Source organism: Phyllostomus hastatus, unplaced genomic scaffold, assembly GCF_019186645.2.
Source record: "Phyllostomus hastatus isolate PE091 unplaced genomic scaffold, TTU_PhHast_1.1 phas_scaffold_28, whole genome shotgun sequence".
In the NCBI taxonomy this organism is placed as follows: Eukaryota; Metazoa; Chordata; class Mammalia; order Chiroptera; family Phyllostomidae; genus Phyllostomus; species Phyllostomus hastatus.
In genome coordinates this window covers 14,822,985-14,840,591 of record NW_025334022.1, presented here as the reverse complement: position 1 = coordinate 14,840,591, position 17,607 = coordinate 14,822,985, and positions in this window count along the sequence as shown.

Sequence of the window (17,607 nt, the reverse complement as noted above, 5' to 3'; positions counted from 1 at the left end):
CTTAACTGATATATATAGAGAGCTTTACATGCCAAAGAAGCTAAATACACATTCTTTTCAAATGCACATGGAGAATTTTCAAAGGTAGACCACATGTTAGGTCACAAAACAAGTCTCAACAAATTCAAGAAAATTGAAATCATATCAAGAATTTTCTCTGACCACAAGGGACTGGAACTAGAAACCAACCTCAAGGAAAAAACTCAAAAACACTCAAACTCATAGAGATTTAATAGCATGGTATTAAAGAATGAATGGGTCAAGAAGGAGATCAAGGAAGAAATCAAAAAGTTCCTGGAAACAAATGAAAATGAACTCACACAAGCCAATATTTATGAAACACAGCAAAGGCAGTCCTGAGAAGGAAGTTTATAGTGATACTAGCCTATCTAAAAAAATAGAAACATTTCAAATAAACAACCTAACCCTATACCTGCAAGAACTCAAAGAACAACAACAAAGACAGCTCAGAGAAAGTAGAAGGAAGAAAATAACCAAGATCAGAGCATAATTAAATGACATGGGGACTAAAGTCACAGTTCTAAGGATTAATGAATATAGAAGCTGGTTGCTTGAAAGGATAAACAAAATCGACAAGCCTTTAAGTAGGCTCATCAAGAAAAAAAGAGACAGGACCCAGATAAACACAATCAGAAATGAAAGGGGATACATTACAAGTGACACCACACAAAGACAAAGGATTGTAAGAAATTTCTAAGGAGAACTATATGCCAAGAAATTTTAAAGCCTAGGTGAAATGGACAAATTCCTAGAAAAATATAATCTTCCAAAACTCAATGTAGAAGAAGCAGAAAGCCTGAACAGACCAATAACAGCTAATGAAATTGAAGCTGTAATTTAAAAAGTCCCAATGTACAAAAGCCCTGGACCACATGGTGTCACAGCAGAATTCTACAAAGCATTTAGGGAAGAGCTAACCCCTATCCTTCATAGACCATTCCAAAAAATCCAAGACAGTGGAAGACTCCCAAACTCTTTTTATGAGGCTAACATCATCCTAATCCCAAAACCAGATAAAAACACAACAAAGAAAACTTCAGGCCAATATCACTGATGGACATAGATGCTAAAATCCTCAACAAATATTGGCAAATCACACCCAGCAATACATTAAAAAGATCATACATCATGATAAGTGTGACTCATCCCAGGGATGCAAGGATGGTATACTATTCATAAATCAATAAAGGCAATACAACACAGCAACAAAAGGAATGACAACAATCACATGATCATATCAATAAATGCAGAAAAAAACATCTGATGAGGTACAGCACACTTTTATGATAAAAAACACTCAGCAAAGTGGGAATAGAGGAAGCATTTCTCAACCGAATGAAGGCCATATTTTGGAGACCTATAGCCAACATCATACTCAATGGGCAAAAACTAAAACCTTTCCCACTAAGATCAGGAAAAAGACAAGTTTGTACACTTTCACCACTTCTATTGAACATAGTATTGGAAGTACTAGACACAGCAATTAGAGAAGAAGAGAAAATAAATGGCATCCAATTTGGAAAGGAGGAAACAAAACTGTCATTGTTTGCACATGACATGACAGTTTACACAGACAATCATATGGACTCCACCAAAAAAACTACTTGACCCCATAAGTATATTTGGCAAAACTGTGGGATACAAACTCAATATTCAGAAATCAAAGACATTTTTATATACCAACAATGGAACATCAGAAACAGAAATCAGGAAAAAAAAAATCCTATTTGATATAGCAACAAGAAAAATAAAATACCTAGGAATAAACCTAACCAAGGAGCTAAAAGACCTGTGCTCAGAAAACTATGCAGCACTGAAGAAACAAATTAAGGAAGACACAAACAAATGGAAATATATACCATGTTCATGGATTGGAAGAATTAACATTATCTAAATGGCCATACCACCCAAAGCAATTCATACATTCAACACAATACCTATTAAAGTACCAATGGCATTCTTCACAGATATAGAAAAAAAACACTTAAAAATGTATATGGAACTACCCTGGCTGGAGTAGCTCAGTGGATTGAGCATGGGCTGCAAACTAAAGCATCACAGGTTCAATTCCCAGTCAGGGCACATGCCTGGGTTTCAGGCCACAGCCCCCAGCAACCTCACATTGGTGTTTCTCTCTCTTTCTCTTTCTCCCTTCCTTCCCTCTCTAAAAATAAATAAATAAAGTCTTTTTAAAAATTGTATATGAAACCATAAATGACCCCGAATAACTGCAGCAAGTTTTAGAAGGAAGAGCAAAGTAGGAGGAATCACAATACCTGAGATCAAAATGTATTAGAAGGCCACTGTAATCAAAACTCCCTGGTACTGGTGTAAGAACAGACACATGGACCAATGGAACAGAATAGAGAGCCCAGAAAAAAAACGAAGTCTCTATGGTCAATTAATATAAATACAAGTCATTGCATTTGCAGAGATTTAGTCTTGCAACACAAATTGATGGGATGGTAGAAGAAACTTTAATTACCTAAGTTGCTTTTGGACTTAATTGTGATGAATAAAAGGATTTAGAGGTGAGCTTTGTCATAATTTTACACACTTTACCTTATAATTCATTTAAGCCCATTTTTAAGTAGACTCCCTTCCTTTTTCTTGTTTAAACAATAAAATATACTTTTTTATTGTTCCTAATGTTTACGTAGATATATGATAGCAAAACATTAAAAGCATAAGCCTTAGTAGCAACAAATCTTGGTTGAAATTTGGACTTTACTGCTTATTAATTCTGTAGATTAGGTAATTACTTAATCTCCATAAATCCTCCTTCCATTGCCTATAAAATAGGAACACAATATTTTCTCTTGCAGGACTTTTGTAGATATATAATAGACAACTATGCATAGAATAGTATTTAGTCTATAATAGACAAGATTTTCAAAAATGTCAGCTATTATCATACCATTCTTTCTATCTTATTTTTTCTTTACAATTTAACTTTATTCAGGTATAGTTTACATGCAATAAAATTAATTTTGTATAAGTTTCATGAAATATTATTATTGTATACAATTATATAAAAAGTCCTGTCATACATTTCCATCATGCTAAAAAGTTCTTTGCTGTAAATAACGTTCCATTAAACTCTGTGCCTTGCCAACTGTAGACTTGCTTCTTGTTATTAAGTGTTTTTTTTATTTTATTTAAGATAACTTAGATTTTATATAGACTTTTAAGTGTGACTTCTTTTGCACACCATAGTGCAATTGGGATTAATCCATTTCATTACATGTCTCAGTTGTCAATCTCTTTTAATTGCTGAGTAGTATTCTATTGTAGATATGTCATAATGTATTTATCCATTTACTCATTCATGGTCATTCTGGTTGTTTACAGCCTTTGTCTGCTATCACTAAAACTGTTATAATCATTACTCTACAGGTCATTTTGGGGACATAACATATTCATTTATCTTAAATAAATGTTTGGGATCATTGATAACTCCTTGTTTAATGATAAGGAAATTGAAAAACTGTGAATATATCATTTTATATTTCCACCATTAGTGTGTGAGAGTTCCAGTTCCTCCGAATTATCCCCAAATTTGATATGATTGTTTAGTCTTTTAAATCTGTGGCATTCCTAGTGTATGCATAAAGCTATCTGCATGTAGGGATTTTTATGTTTGTTTTCTTTCTTTTTTCTTAATTATTATTATTTTTTATTTACTGTTGTTCAGTTACAGTTGCCCCATGTTTTTCCCCATTGCTCTCCCCAACCCCATCTACCCAATACCCATAGTCAATTCCTGTAGGGGATTGGTTTGTTTCAGTCTGGCAAATGTGACTCAGCTCTGTATGGAAAACCTACAGATGTGAAGTGGTGGGCAGGAGCCAGACCTTCAAACTGAGTTTTCCTGTGGGAATCAGGCCTAGAAAATGCATACTGATTGTTATGGCTTGCTCTTGCTAAAACTCCATCACCCTGGTCTAAAGCAACAAATGTGCATTATCTGTCTTCAAGGTAATTTCCAAAGCCTGTGTGAATTCACCCAAGAACAAAGCTAATCAGCTTGCCGCCATTTCCCTCTGCATGTTATTTTCATTTCCTTGACTGTACCTAAAATGTAGACAACAATATTCTATGTAATAGATTATTATCTTTCTTAGATGTAAGCCCCCCCCCAAAAAAACAATAAAAGCCTGTCTAGGCAAGAGTCGGGGCACTCTCCCTTTGAGAGAGTGGCCGAGGTACTCATAGGCTCTCTGTCCCCTTGAGAGAGTAGCCATGCTGTTCTTTCCCTTTTCCCCCACAGAATTGCTATCACCTGTGCATTTATTTTCTCTTTCAGACACAAGGTGGAACTCTGCTGGCTGGAGTCCACCACAAATTCCCCCATTGTCCGTGTCCATGAGTCCTCTATTCATGTTCCTTTGCTTGCCCCTTCCCCTTCTTTCCCCCTTTATGCCCCTCCTCCATTCCTTCTGGTCACTGTCTATTCTATATTTACAAGTCTCTGATATTATTTTGCTCATTTGTTTGTTTTGTTGATAATGATCCACTTATAGGTGTGATCATATGGTATTTATTTTTCATCACCTGGCTTATTTCACTTTAGCATGGGTGCTCTCCAGTAGTGTCCATGATTTTGTTTTGTCTTTTCCTAATAACTAATAATGTTGAACATATTTCATTTGCTTATCAACCAGGCATATATCTTTTTCATTAATTTGTTCAGATATGCTCATTTCATTTAGGTTGCTTAACTTATTATAATTCATTGATTCGGGCTTCCATTATAACATTTTATAAAAGTAATAATAAAAAGTAACAAAAGTAATAACTGTGGGCATCCTTATGTTGTTCCAAATCTTAGGGGAAAACATGTAGTCTTTCACCATTAATATATTAGTTATAAGCCTTTCATCTATATGTGTTATTAGGATGAAGAAGTTCCTTTTATTTTTTAGTTAGTTGATCTTTTTTCTTTTCCTATCAATGAGGCTAAATCTTGTAAAATTCTCTTTTACATGAACTGAGATGATCATAAGGTTTCTCTGTTTTGGATTGTTAATATAATGAATTGTGTTGATTGAATTTTATACATTGAAACTGATTGGATGTACATTGATACTGGGACTGGAAAGTCTTTTCCATTATCAAAGATGACACATCAGAATTTAAGGGCTTATTATCCCCAACTTCATCAGGTCTTTCCTATATGTTTCCATTCCAACTTACAAGATCCCATTCTTTCCCAATTAATGTTCACACTTCAACAATAGACACCCTGTGAAGCAGACGGTTCAATTTGTATTGCAATTCAACCAATTGTAGAATGGGGTTCTATGTTTAATTTTCAGCAATTTTGGCCCTGTATCTACAGGATATAAAGCTTTCCCTCAGAACAACCAATAATCAATACTATATCAGAACAACTAAAAAATACTATATTCATTAGCTAAAACAAAGTTCAAAAGTATCATAGAGTGACTTAGATGTTTGCCTCTTGCAAGTGGTTCACTTGGAGCATCCAATGCTAATATTTTGTAAACACTTCACACCATGGACTATCAGTATTCTTTTTACTACTGAAAATAGAATTATTAACATATTTAATTCAAATCAGATTAGAGAAACAATTCCAGAAACCTCAAACATAGTTGGGAAAACACACCCTTAAAATTTCATTCCTTTCAGAACCTCTCCATATTAGTCAGGGTTCTTCAGAAAAATAACAAAAAAAAGTGTGTGTGTGTGTGTAATAGTAATTATTTTATGTCATTATGTATCCCAAGAAGTCTACAATATGTTTGCAAACTGAAGAATCTGGAAAGCTGTTCGTGTAATTCATTCTGAGTCTGAAGTCCTGAGAAACTTGAAGACCAATGGTATAAGTTTCAGTCTCAGTCAAAAGGCCCAAAAATCGAGGGCCTGTGGTTTAAGTTCCAACTTAGTTCAACAGCCTGAGAACTAAGAGTGCTAATATCTGAGGGCAAAAGAAGATAGGTGTTCCAGCTCAAAAAATATGTTTTCTCTGCTTTTTTGTTCTATCCAGGACTTCAACTGATTGGATGATGCTTACACACATTGTTGAGGGCAATCTTTTTTACTTGGTGTACAGACTAAAATTCTAATCTCTTCTTGAAATACTGCACAGACACACCCAGAAAGTATTTTACTAGACATCTGAGCATTACATAACCCATTCACATTAATAAGTAAAAGTAACCATGACACTGGGTCATATGGTAGTAATGTGATTTTTGTTACCATCATACTGTTTTTATATTGACTGCATCATTTTACATGCACACCAGCAATACACAAGGGATTCAAGTTCTCTACATCCATGCTGACACATATAATTTTTATTTATTTTAAAGTAGCCATTCTAATGGCTATAAAATGGTATCTCATTGTGATTTTGATTTTAAATTATATAATGATTGTTACTGTTAAGCATATTTTCATGTACTTATTGGCAATTAGTGTATGTTCCTGGAGAGGTGTCTATTCAAGTCTCTGTCTCATTATTACAATTAGTTGTTTATTTTTATTTCTGAGCTTTAGGGGTTCTTTTAATACTGTGGATATTAATTCACTAGTAGACGTATGTTTTGCAAATATTTTCTTCCATACTGAGGTTTTCCTTTTACTTTATCATTGCAATGCTCCTTTCTCTTTAATTTTTGGGGAAAGTTTGAGGGCTGTTGTTAATTCTTTTCAAAATATTCATTAGAATTCACCAGTGAAACTACCTAATCTAGGGCTTTACCCCAGGGTGGTGTGGCTCAGTAGATTGAGTGAGTGGTGGCTTGTGAGCACAGGGGCTGCCCGTTCAAATCCTAGTCAAGGTGCATGCATGGGTTGCAGGCCAGGTCCTCAGTGGGGGGCTTCAAGAAGCAACCACACATTGATGTTTCTCTCCCTCTCCTTCTCCTTCCCTTCCCCTTGTTCTGGAAATAAATAAGATCTTTAAAAATTGTTAAAAATATAGTGCCAGACTTCTTTTGTTGAGCAGTTAAATTCTTGGGGTTACTTTAAATCGTTTAAGGATTGCCTTTTATTTTTGGCTAATGCATAGCATTTGAATATTTTTTTAGTTTAGAACTAATTTAACCTCCATACTAAGTGTTTACCTCTCCAAGCACTCTATCTGATACTGCATGTATTGCAAGTTCTGTTCACTCTGAATGGTCAAAGTGTAAATTGTTCCCGGTTCCTTTGTAAACTCTGGGGATTGTTCAGCCCAATGCTTTGTGATGATTCTTCCTCTGGCTTGAAGTAGTTTCCTTCTTATACATGCACAGAAAAGTACATAGCCAAAGACTCATAGGGAGCCTTTGGGAATTTTAAAAATTCTCTTTCTCTGGTAGTTCCCTTTTGTAGCACTTTGTCCCATATGATGTAGTCACATTGGCCCATCTGAACTCTGAGCCCCTTCTTTTCCACATACTGAATTTGCTGTGCTATGTATAAGTTCCTATTCCCTATGTTGCTTTCTAAAAACTTCCTTTAGGTAATTATAAGTCTTACTTTTTTCAAGAATCACTCTCCTATGCTGCTTCTTGTCTATTGAAACAATTATTCATTTTTCATATTTTCTTGTTGGTTAAGGCAGGAGGGCAAATCCATCAGGTCCCTAGGTGTATATACATATATATTTTTAAAAATTTTATATATTTTTATTATAATTTAACCCCTTATAACACTCACACTCCTGCAATCACCACACTATTGTCTATGTTGCAGAGTTCTTTTCCTTTTTTGCTCCATCCCTCCACCCGCAAACCCACCCTGATAGCTGTCATTCTACTCTATCTGTGAATCTATTTCTATTTTGCTTGTTCAGTTTGTTCATTAGATTCCAAGTGAAATCATGTAGCATTTGCCTTTCTCCGACTGGTTTATTTCACTTAGAATAATGTTCTCCAGGTCCATCCATTCTGTTGCAAAGGGTACATTTTTCTCCTTTCTTATGACAGAATAGCATTCCATCATATAAATGTTCCATACTTGTGTTACCCACTTATCTGCTGATGGACACTTGGGCAGCTTACAAATCTTGGCAATTGTAAATAACACTGCAATAAACATAAGGGTGCTTATGTTCTTTCAAATTATTATTTTGGGTTTCTTTGGATATATTCCCAGAAGTGGGATAGCTGGGTCAAAAGGCAGATCCATTTTTAATTTTTTGAGGTATATTCATACTGTTTTCCACAGTGGTTCACCAGTCTGCATTCCCATGAACAGTGCAAACGGGTTCTCTTTTCTATACATCCTCACCATCACTTGTTTGTTGATTTATTGATGATAGCTATTCTGATATGTGAGATGATACCACATGATGGTTTTAATTTGCATTTATCTGATGATTAGTGATTTTCAGGATATTTTCATATGTCTATTGGCCATCTGTATGTCCTCTTTGGAAAAGTGTTTCTTCAGGTTCTTTTCCCATTGTTTAATTGGATTGTTTGTTATTTGGTGATGAGTTTTGTAAATTCTTATTTAAGAAAACTGAAAAAAGGAAACATCTCAGATCATTACAAAGTACTAGAGGATTGATACTAGCATTTTTTCCTGCCTTGAGATATCTCTGCCTAATCTTTTCATCTCTTAAAATGTTTGTAAAAGAAATGTTCTAATTTCAATATTTTCTTAAATTAGTGTTTTTATTGTTTATTTTTAAGTTTTAAGTTTTTTTCAATTACAGTTTAAACACACTATTATTTTGTATTAGTTTCAGGTGTAGAGCATAGTGGTTAGATAATCATATACTTTACAAAGTCTTTCCCTGATATTTCCAGTATCCACCTGGCACCATACATTGTTATTTTAACATTATTGACTATATTTCCTGATGCTGTACTATATACCCCCATTAAATCAAGTGGCATTTTCTGCTACTATACTTTAAGGCTTATACTTTAGCAGTGATTCCACTTATCTTCAGGCCTTGTTTTAAATGTTATGTAAGGTTCTACAAGTGTATGTAAGATGTTATGAGGATCTGATAACTTAATTGCTATGGGAATTGGGGAAAAATGGAATAGTTGAGAAATCCTTTCTTCCTCCTTAACTTTTTCCTTCCTTCCTTCCTTCCTTCCTTCCTTCCTTCCTTCCTTCCTTCCTTCCTTCCTTCTTTCTTTCCTTCCTCCTTTCCTGACACCTATTTTATGCTTACTAATTCCCAAACTCTGGATATGCAGCCTTCTCTGGAGAATTTCACATTCTTATGTGTGGCAGGGTGGGATATGTATATAAACAATTAATGTCAGTACAATGTAATGTGTTTTTCTATAGAATTACAAAAGATGGTGTCATTTTCTGCCTAGAAAAGCAACTACAGTTTCACAGAGGAAGTAAGATTTGGGCCCAGTCTTGAAGAATGACTAAGGCATTTTAATATAGATTGGAAAGATGGACAAAAAGAGGATAAGAGCAAGAGAATAGTAAATAATTCAGTGTTACTAGATTAAAATTGCATTGCAGGTAATGGAGAGATATGATGGTAAAGAGAAAGTTTGGAAACTTGCAAACCAATTTGAATTTTAGACCTAAAGATAAATCAATGGTGAGTTAAGGGGCTTTGTAATAGAAGGCAACAAAATCAACTTTCTGTTTTAGGAATGCAATTCTGGAAAAAATGTGAAAAGTGAACTAGAGGGGCAAAAAACAAATTAAAACTAATTAAAATGCAGTTGTAACTATCCAAGTTAGGAATAAATTAGGTCTTCAAATTAGACAAAGTGTCAGTGACAGTGGAGATGAAGAATGACTAACTGCCATATTTCTGATGGAAAATTAAAAGCATTGTTACCTATTGTATAAAAGTATATGAAAAGGAAAATGAGAGTGAGGAATGAGTTAACTTCAAAGACTAAGTGAAATGAGTCAATTAACTGAATTAGAAAAAGAAGGAACAGTTTTGGATAAGAGATTTGGGGTGCTTCTATAAACCAAATTTGTAAATTAGAAATATGTTTGTGTTAGAGATAGAATTTGGAATTATCAAATATTAGTTTTGTTGATGTTTGTGTTTTTAGATGAGTTTACCAAGGGAGAGAAAGTGAAAAACTAAGAGGACTAAGTACAATGATATATAGCATATGAATATTTAAGGGATTGGAAAAAACAAAAGTCTAGAAGTGTGACTGAGGACAAATTCATCTGAGAAGGAAAAGGAGAACCAAAAGAAATATGAAATCCCAGTGAATCAAAGGGTGAAGGATACAATACTTGTTATTCAGGATAAATAATGGGTTAAAATAATAGAGAAATCTGAGATGAATTGCTGTTTATGAAACTGATAGACTGAAATAATTGTGGTGCCACCAACCATAATGAACATATTAAAAATGAGAAAAAGTCTTGTGAGAAAGTTTTGATGTAGTTTGTGATATTTTACATAAAGAGGATGGATGACATTCACACAATGTACTGTTATTGGCAGTTGTACATGCAGGCTGAACAAAAAGAAATTCATATTACTCAGAAGTGTGGGGGTGACTGTTGGTGTTAATCAAATTAAATACTGAGACTTTGTTACATCTGATTTAGATTGAGGATATGGACTGCTATAATGATTATACTGCTTGTTAATAGTTTCTATTACTAAGCTTTGACACTTCTGGTTCAGTTCATGGATATATCTTTAAAGTGTAAAAATATAAAAATGAAAATAACAAGCATATATAAGTGTGTATGTTATCGAAAACCTTGGATTTATAGATGAATGTATAATTTTTGGAATTTACATATATTGGATAATGTATTGAGTATATGCATGCTTAGTTGCATGTATGACTGAGTTTTCAAACTATTAGAAATAATTATTCACAATTATTTACTATTTTGAGGATACTTTTTCTAAACTGTTTAATTCACCTACAGTTACCCTTGATCCTAAGGGCAATTAAAGAGACCTTTGAACAAAAGACCTATAGTTCTTTAGTTATAAATGCAAGAAAACTTGCATGCAACATTTTTAGTACTTGAAGTGTTCATGACCCAGGTTGTAAAGTTTTATTTGATGTCTTTTGTGGCAAACCAACTAAATTTTCTAGTATAACGCCCCATTTCTTTCACATTTTCTGTTACCTAAAGGACTTAGAGGTCTTCAGCACTATTTGGGAATCATAAATTTCCCTTCTGTAATGATATAATTTATATGTCTCATTTTTCATGTATCTTCCTGCTTTTCCTATAAACTTTACAGAATTGGAAACAAAAACTAAAACCAATTTTTTAGTGTGTGTGTGTGTGTGAGAGAGAGAGAGAGAGAGAGAGAGAGAGAGAGAGAGAGAATTAGGGTGTGAAGGTGAATGCAAAAGAGCATTTTTCCCACTTTTGTGCTTACTGAAAATAACATCTATCTAAATAATGTCCAATTTGAGTTTCACCTCATGATTGCTCCAGACCTCAAACTGGTACCCTTTGGTATCTCCCATATTATATAGAGGCTGAACTATATGGTTTGATATTTGATCATATTCTGTGTATTATGATTCATTCCACTTGGATTTATTTTGTCTTGTCAATGAAGACCATGTCTTCCTGATTTAAAAACTGTTATTAATTCTTTTATCTCCTTCATTAAAATACATGTTTTATTGAAAATCTTAGGGGATACATTAATTCATTAACAAGCAATCACTTCAATTGTTTACCATCTCTTTTTAGGCTATTTATCAGTATAAATGATTTGCTAATTTTCCCTCTTTTTTAAGTAGATCACTTTTAAATTGTTACTGATATTGGAGTGACATTGGTTAATAAAATTATAAAGGTTTGGGGTGTACAATTCTATAGTGCATTATCCATATATTATTTTGTGCATTCACCACCATAACAATCACCATTTATTCCTCGTTCCCCTCTTTCTATCACCATTTATTCCCTTTTACCTTCTTCTACCTCTCTCCACCTTCTTTCCCTCTAGTAATCACCATACATACTGTTGTTTATGTCTATGAGTACTTTCTTTTTTTGCTTAGTCCTTTCACTTTTTTCTCCCAGCCCCAAGCTCCATCCCCTCTGACAGCTGTCTGTTCTCTATATATGAGTCTGTTTATATTTTGTTCATTAGTTCATTTTATTTATTAGATTCCACATATAAGTGAGGTCTCATGGTATTTGTCTTTCTCTGACTGGCTTATTTCATTTAGCATGACAATCTCTGGGCCCATCCATGCTGTTGCAAAAGGTAAGATTTCCTTCTTTTTTATACCTGAGAAGTATTTCATTGTATAAATGTTCCAAAGATTTTTTTATTCATTCATCTACTGATGGGTACTTTGGCTACTTCCAAATCTTGGCTATTGTAAATAATGCTGCAATAAACATAGGGGTGCTTATATTCTTTTCAATCAGTGTTTCCGCTTTCTTTGTCAGATGTATCCTTGATGAATATGTTCTCCCATTCATTGGGTTGTATTTTAATTTTGTTGATGGTTTCCTCTGCTGTGCAAAAACTTTTGAGTTTAATATAGCCAATTTGCATATTTTTCTTTTGTTTCCCTTGCCCAGGGAGATATATCAGAAAAAATATTGCTATAACAAAAATGTATGAGATATTACTGCCTATGTTTTCTTCTAAAAATTTTATGGTTTGGGTCTAATCTATATTGAGTTTATTCCTGTGTATGGTGTAAGAATATGATCTAGTTTATTTTTTGCATGTATTTGTTCAGTATTCCCATTACCATTTTTAGAATTGGCTACCTTTACCTCATTGTATGTTTTTGCCTCCTTTGTCAAATATTAATTGAGTAAAACATTGTTGGTTCATTGATGTTTCTCTCACTCTCTTTCTCCCTTTCTTCCCCTCTCTCTAAAAATAAATTTTTAAAAAAATATTAGAAAAAGGTGTGGGTTTCCTTCTGAGGTCTCTAATCTGTTTCATTGGTCTATATGCTTGTTTTTATGCCAGTACTGTGTTGTTGTGGTTACTATAGCTTTCTAGTATGGTTTGATATCACATAGCTGGATTCATCCAAGTTTTTTCTTCTTAATATTGTTGAGGCAATTCTGGGTCATTTGTGGCTCCATATACATTTTAGGAATATTTATTTTAGTTCTGTGGAATACTCCCTTGGAATCTTGATAAGAATTGCATTGAATCTATAGATTGTTTTGGGTAGTATACATATTTTAATAATGTTAACTCATCCTATCCATGAGCATGGTATATGCTTCTACTTATTTGTATCTTCTTCAATTTTTTTCTTCAGTTTCATATAATTTATATAATTTTCCAAGTACACGTATTTTACTTCTTTGGTTATATCTGTTCCTAAGTATTTTTGATGCAATCGTACATGTGATTGTTTTTCTTAATTTCCCATTTCAAAAACTTATTATTGGTGTATAAAAATGCATCTGATTTCTAGATATTTATTTTGTATAAGTTACTTTACTGAATTCATTTATCAGTTGTGGTAATTTCTGTTGGAATCATTAAAGTTTTCTATATACAGTATTATGTAATATGCAAATAATAACTGTTTTATTTCTTTCTTTTACATTTGGATTCCTTGCCCTGTTTTTGGTTGCTATAAGCAACCAATCAATGTTTCTCTCACACATTGATGTTTCTCTCCATCTCTTTGTTCCTCTAGTCTCCTCTCTCTAAAAATAAATAAAAATTTTAAAATATTGAATGTATTTTATTTATTTTTATTATATGATTGCTGCAGGGAAGACTTCTTGTAATATATTGAATAAGAGTTGTGAAGGAGGACATCCCTGTCTTGTTCCCAAATTTAAGGAAAACACTTTTAGTTTTTCCTAATTGAGATTTTGCTCATTTTGCTAGCTGGGGGTTCATGATAAGTGGCTTTTATTACACTGAGGTATGTTCTCTCTATTTTCACTCTCCTAAGATATTTATCATAAAAAGTGCTGATTTTTTTCAAATATTTCTGTATATTGCTATGATAATGTGTTTTTATTCTCCACATTTTGTGTTGTGTATCACATTTATTTTTCACTTTTTTGTTGTTCAAATACAATTTTCTCCATGGTCCTGCCACCACTTTCCTGCACCCAATTTACGCCCGCCTTTCACCCTCCATCCTACCCTCCTATGGCTTTGTCCATAGGTCATTTATACATGTGCCTTGACCACCCTTCCCCTGCTTTCCTTTGTTACTCCCCTCTGCCTTCCCTTCTCATTACTGTCAGTTTATTCTTTATTTCAATGTCTCTGTTTATATTGTGTTTGCTTGTTTGTTTTGTTGACTAGGTTCCACTTATACTTGAGATCATATATTTGTCTTTTACCTCCTGGTTTACTTCACTTAGTGTAATGCTCTTCAGTTTCATCCATGCTGTCTCAAAGGGGGGAAGTTCCTTTTTTCTTTCTTCCCCATAGTATTTCATTGTGTAAAGTTACCATTGTTTTTCCATCCAGTCATTTGCTGATGGGCTCTTGGGCTGTTTCCAGCACATGGCTATTGTAAATAACTCTGCTATGGACATTGGGGTGCATAGGGTTTTTTAATTGATGATTCAGGACTCTTAGGGTATAATCCCAGCAGTGGCATCATTAAATATAAAGGCAGTTTCATCTTTAGTTTTCTGGGGAAATTCCATACTGTTTTCCACAGTGGCTGCACCAGTCTGCATTTCCACCAACAATGTACTGGGGTTCCCTTTTCTCCACAACCTCACCAACACTTGTTGTTTGTTTGTTTTTTGTTTGTTTATTATGAGCATTCTGACTGGTGTGAAGTGGTATGTCATTGTGGTTTTAATTTGCATCTCTCTAATAGCTATTGATGTTGAGCATTTTTTCATGTGTATGTGGGCCCTCTGTGTGTCCTCTCAACACCAGAATCATATATGGGAAAAACATGAGGGATAAAAAGCTGGTTTCTCTAGGTATTTAATACATTTGATAGCATTTTAAACATAATATTTAGATACAAGAATGATGTCTTATTGAAAAGAAACTTTCAGAGGTATGGATAATAGATTAGAGAAAAATAATTAGAGCAATTTGACAAATTGTTGCAGGCAGGAATTAGGTAAATATTTGTTTTACTCACTAAAGATGTGTCAAAAGTAAGTACAGTCTAAAATACACTTTATAAAAATCCCAATTAAGTATTTTATTTTTGTGATGATTATTTAAAAGTTTCCACTTAAAATTATGTTTCAATATCAATATAATATTGCATGTTAAAGTATTTAGCAATTATAATGTAGTATGTAAATGCTTGACATTTTAGAGATTGGCATATAAATTTATGTGGTATATTATTGGACAGAGTACTTGACAAGATCAAAGATAAATTATGAGAGAGAAAATAGGCAGACACCAGACACGTCGACTTGTAAGTACCAGTACCAATTTTTCTGGATTACTAGTAGGATAAAAAAGACACAATTACAAAGTCAAAAATGTTATAATGATGTTATATTCTTAAATGACTAGACATTAGTAATATATTATTGTGCAAAGGTCACTAGGATTAAATTAGATTAAACACTCAAGTTCATTCAAATTAAATTTATACAATTCAAAATATTCATTTTTCGATTTTGAATTTATAGAATTGCACAATCTGAACTATATTTTATTTACTTTTTATTCTTGTTCATGAACAGTTGTCTACATTTTCACCCCACCACATACTCCTGCCCCACCCTTCAGTGCTTCTAACCCTGGAACCTACCTCCTATGTCTTTGTCCATGTGCCCTTTACATATTTTCCTTGATGGTCCTTCTCTTATTATCCTTGAACTTCATAATGACAATAGAACATTATTTTATTCCTCAAATTTCAGAATTTGTCTTCTAGGAAAAACACTGAGCTTAAAAAAGGGGTGGGACTTCAATGTTTTAGATATCTTATACAGAAATTACTCAAATATGTTAGTTTTGTATTTTATGTGTTTCTTTCTTTCCTTTAAATTTTTATTTTAATAGTTGTTCAAGTACAGCTTTCTGTCCTTTACTCCCATCCCAGCCCACCCACCCATTCCTCCCCACCTCCCTCCCATTCCCACCACCCCTACATTTTGTCCATGTGTCCTTTATATTTGTTCCTGTAAACCCGTTCCATTCTCCCCTGAAATTCCCTCCCCTCTCCCATCTGGTCACTGTCACCCTGTTCTCTATTTCAGTGTCTTTGACTATATTTTCCTTGTTCGTTTGTTTTGTTTTGTTGTTTCGGTTCCTGTTACAGGTGAGATCATATGGTATTTTTTCTTTCACTGCCTGGCTTATTTCACTTAGCATGATGCTTTCCAGCTCCATCCATGCTGTTGCAAAGGGTAGGAGCTCCTTCTTTCTTTCTGCTGCATAGAATTACATTGTGTAAATGTACCAGAGTTTTTTGATCCATTCATTTACTGATGGGCACCTAGGTTGCTTCCAGCACTTGGCTATTGTAAATTGTGCTGCTATGAAAAATGGGGTGCATAGGTTCTTTTGGATTGGTGTTTCAGTGTTCTTAGGATATAATCCTAGCAGTGGAATTGCTGGGTCAAAAGGCAGATACATTTTTAGTTTTCTGAGGAAATTCATACTGTTTTCCAAAGTGGTTGTACCAGTCTGCAATCCCACCATCAGTGCACTAGGGTCCCCTTTTATCCACAACCTCTCCAAAACTTGTTGTTTGTTGCTTTGTTTATGATGAGCATTCTGACTGGTGTGAAGTGGTATCTCCTTGTGGTTTTAATTTGCATCTCTCTGATAGCTAGCCATACTGAGCATCTTTTCATGTGTCTCTGGATCATCTTTGTGTCCTCCTTGGAGAAGTGTCTGTTCAACTCCTTTGTCCATTTTTTAATTGGGTTGCTTGTCTTCTTAGAGTGGAGTCATGTAAGTTCTTCATATATTTTGGAGATTAAACCCTTGTCTGAGTTATCATTGGCAAATATGTTTTCCCATACAGTTGGATCTCTTTTTATTTTAATACTGGTTTCTTTATCCGTGCAGAAGCTTTATATTCTGTTTTGAATAATATAGAAACAGTAAAGCTGAATTTTAGATAATAAATACAGTATTTTTACATTTTTGGATTATGTTATCAAATCTTTATTGATAGAACTTCACCAAAAAGAATATTCTCATTTCAATGGATAAACATTTAATTCCTGTGGAATTATATTAAACCACTTCAAACTGGCATACAGAATGAAAAAAAATGGCATAGAATCATTCATTCTCTGCCCTTCAACTTCTTCATTATATCTGTTTGATCTTTGAAAATTTGAGAGCAAGGGAGAAGGTAGAAGTGTTTTTTCTTTAGGAATAAATAATTCCAGATATGAGACAAACTGAGTATTCTTTTTGTAGTATGTAATAGGACATAGGGAGTAAAAGCCATTTCTGTGGGCAAATGTTAAAATTAGATTGTTACATATGAGAAGAAAAATGTTTGTTTAACTGTTTACTCTTTATTTTTAATATGTATATGAAAAAATGGATGTTAATTACACCTACTGTGGAAATAATTTCATAATATATGTAAGTCAAGTCATCATACTAATTATTTCTCAATAAAACTGGAAAAATAGGTTAGCATTCTAAGGGGGATATCTAAAGAACATTGAAAATATTTCACTCACCAAGGAAAATAATAATTACATTACCCAAGGTTAAAGATAAGG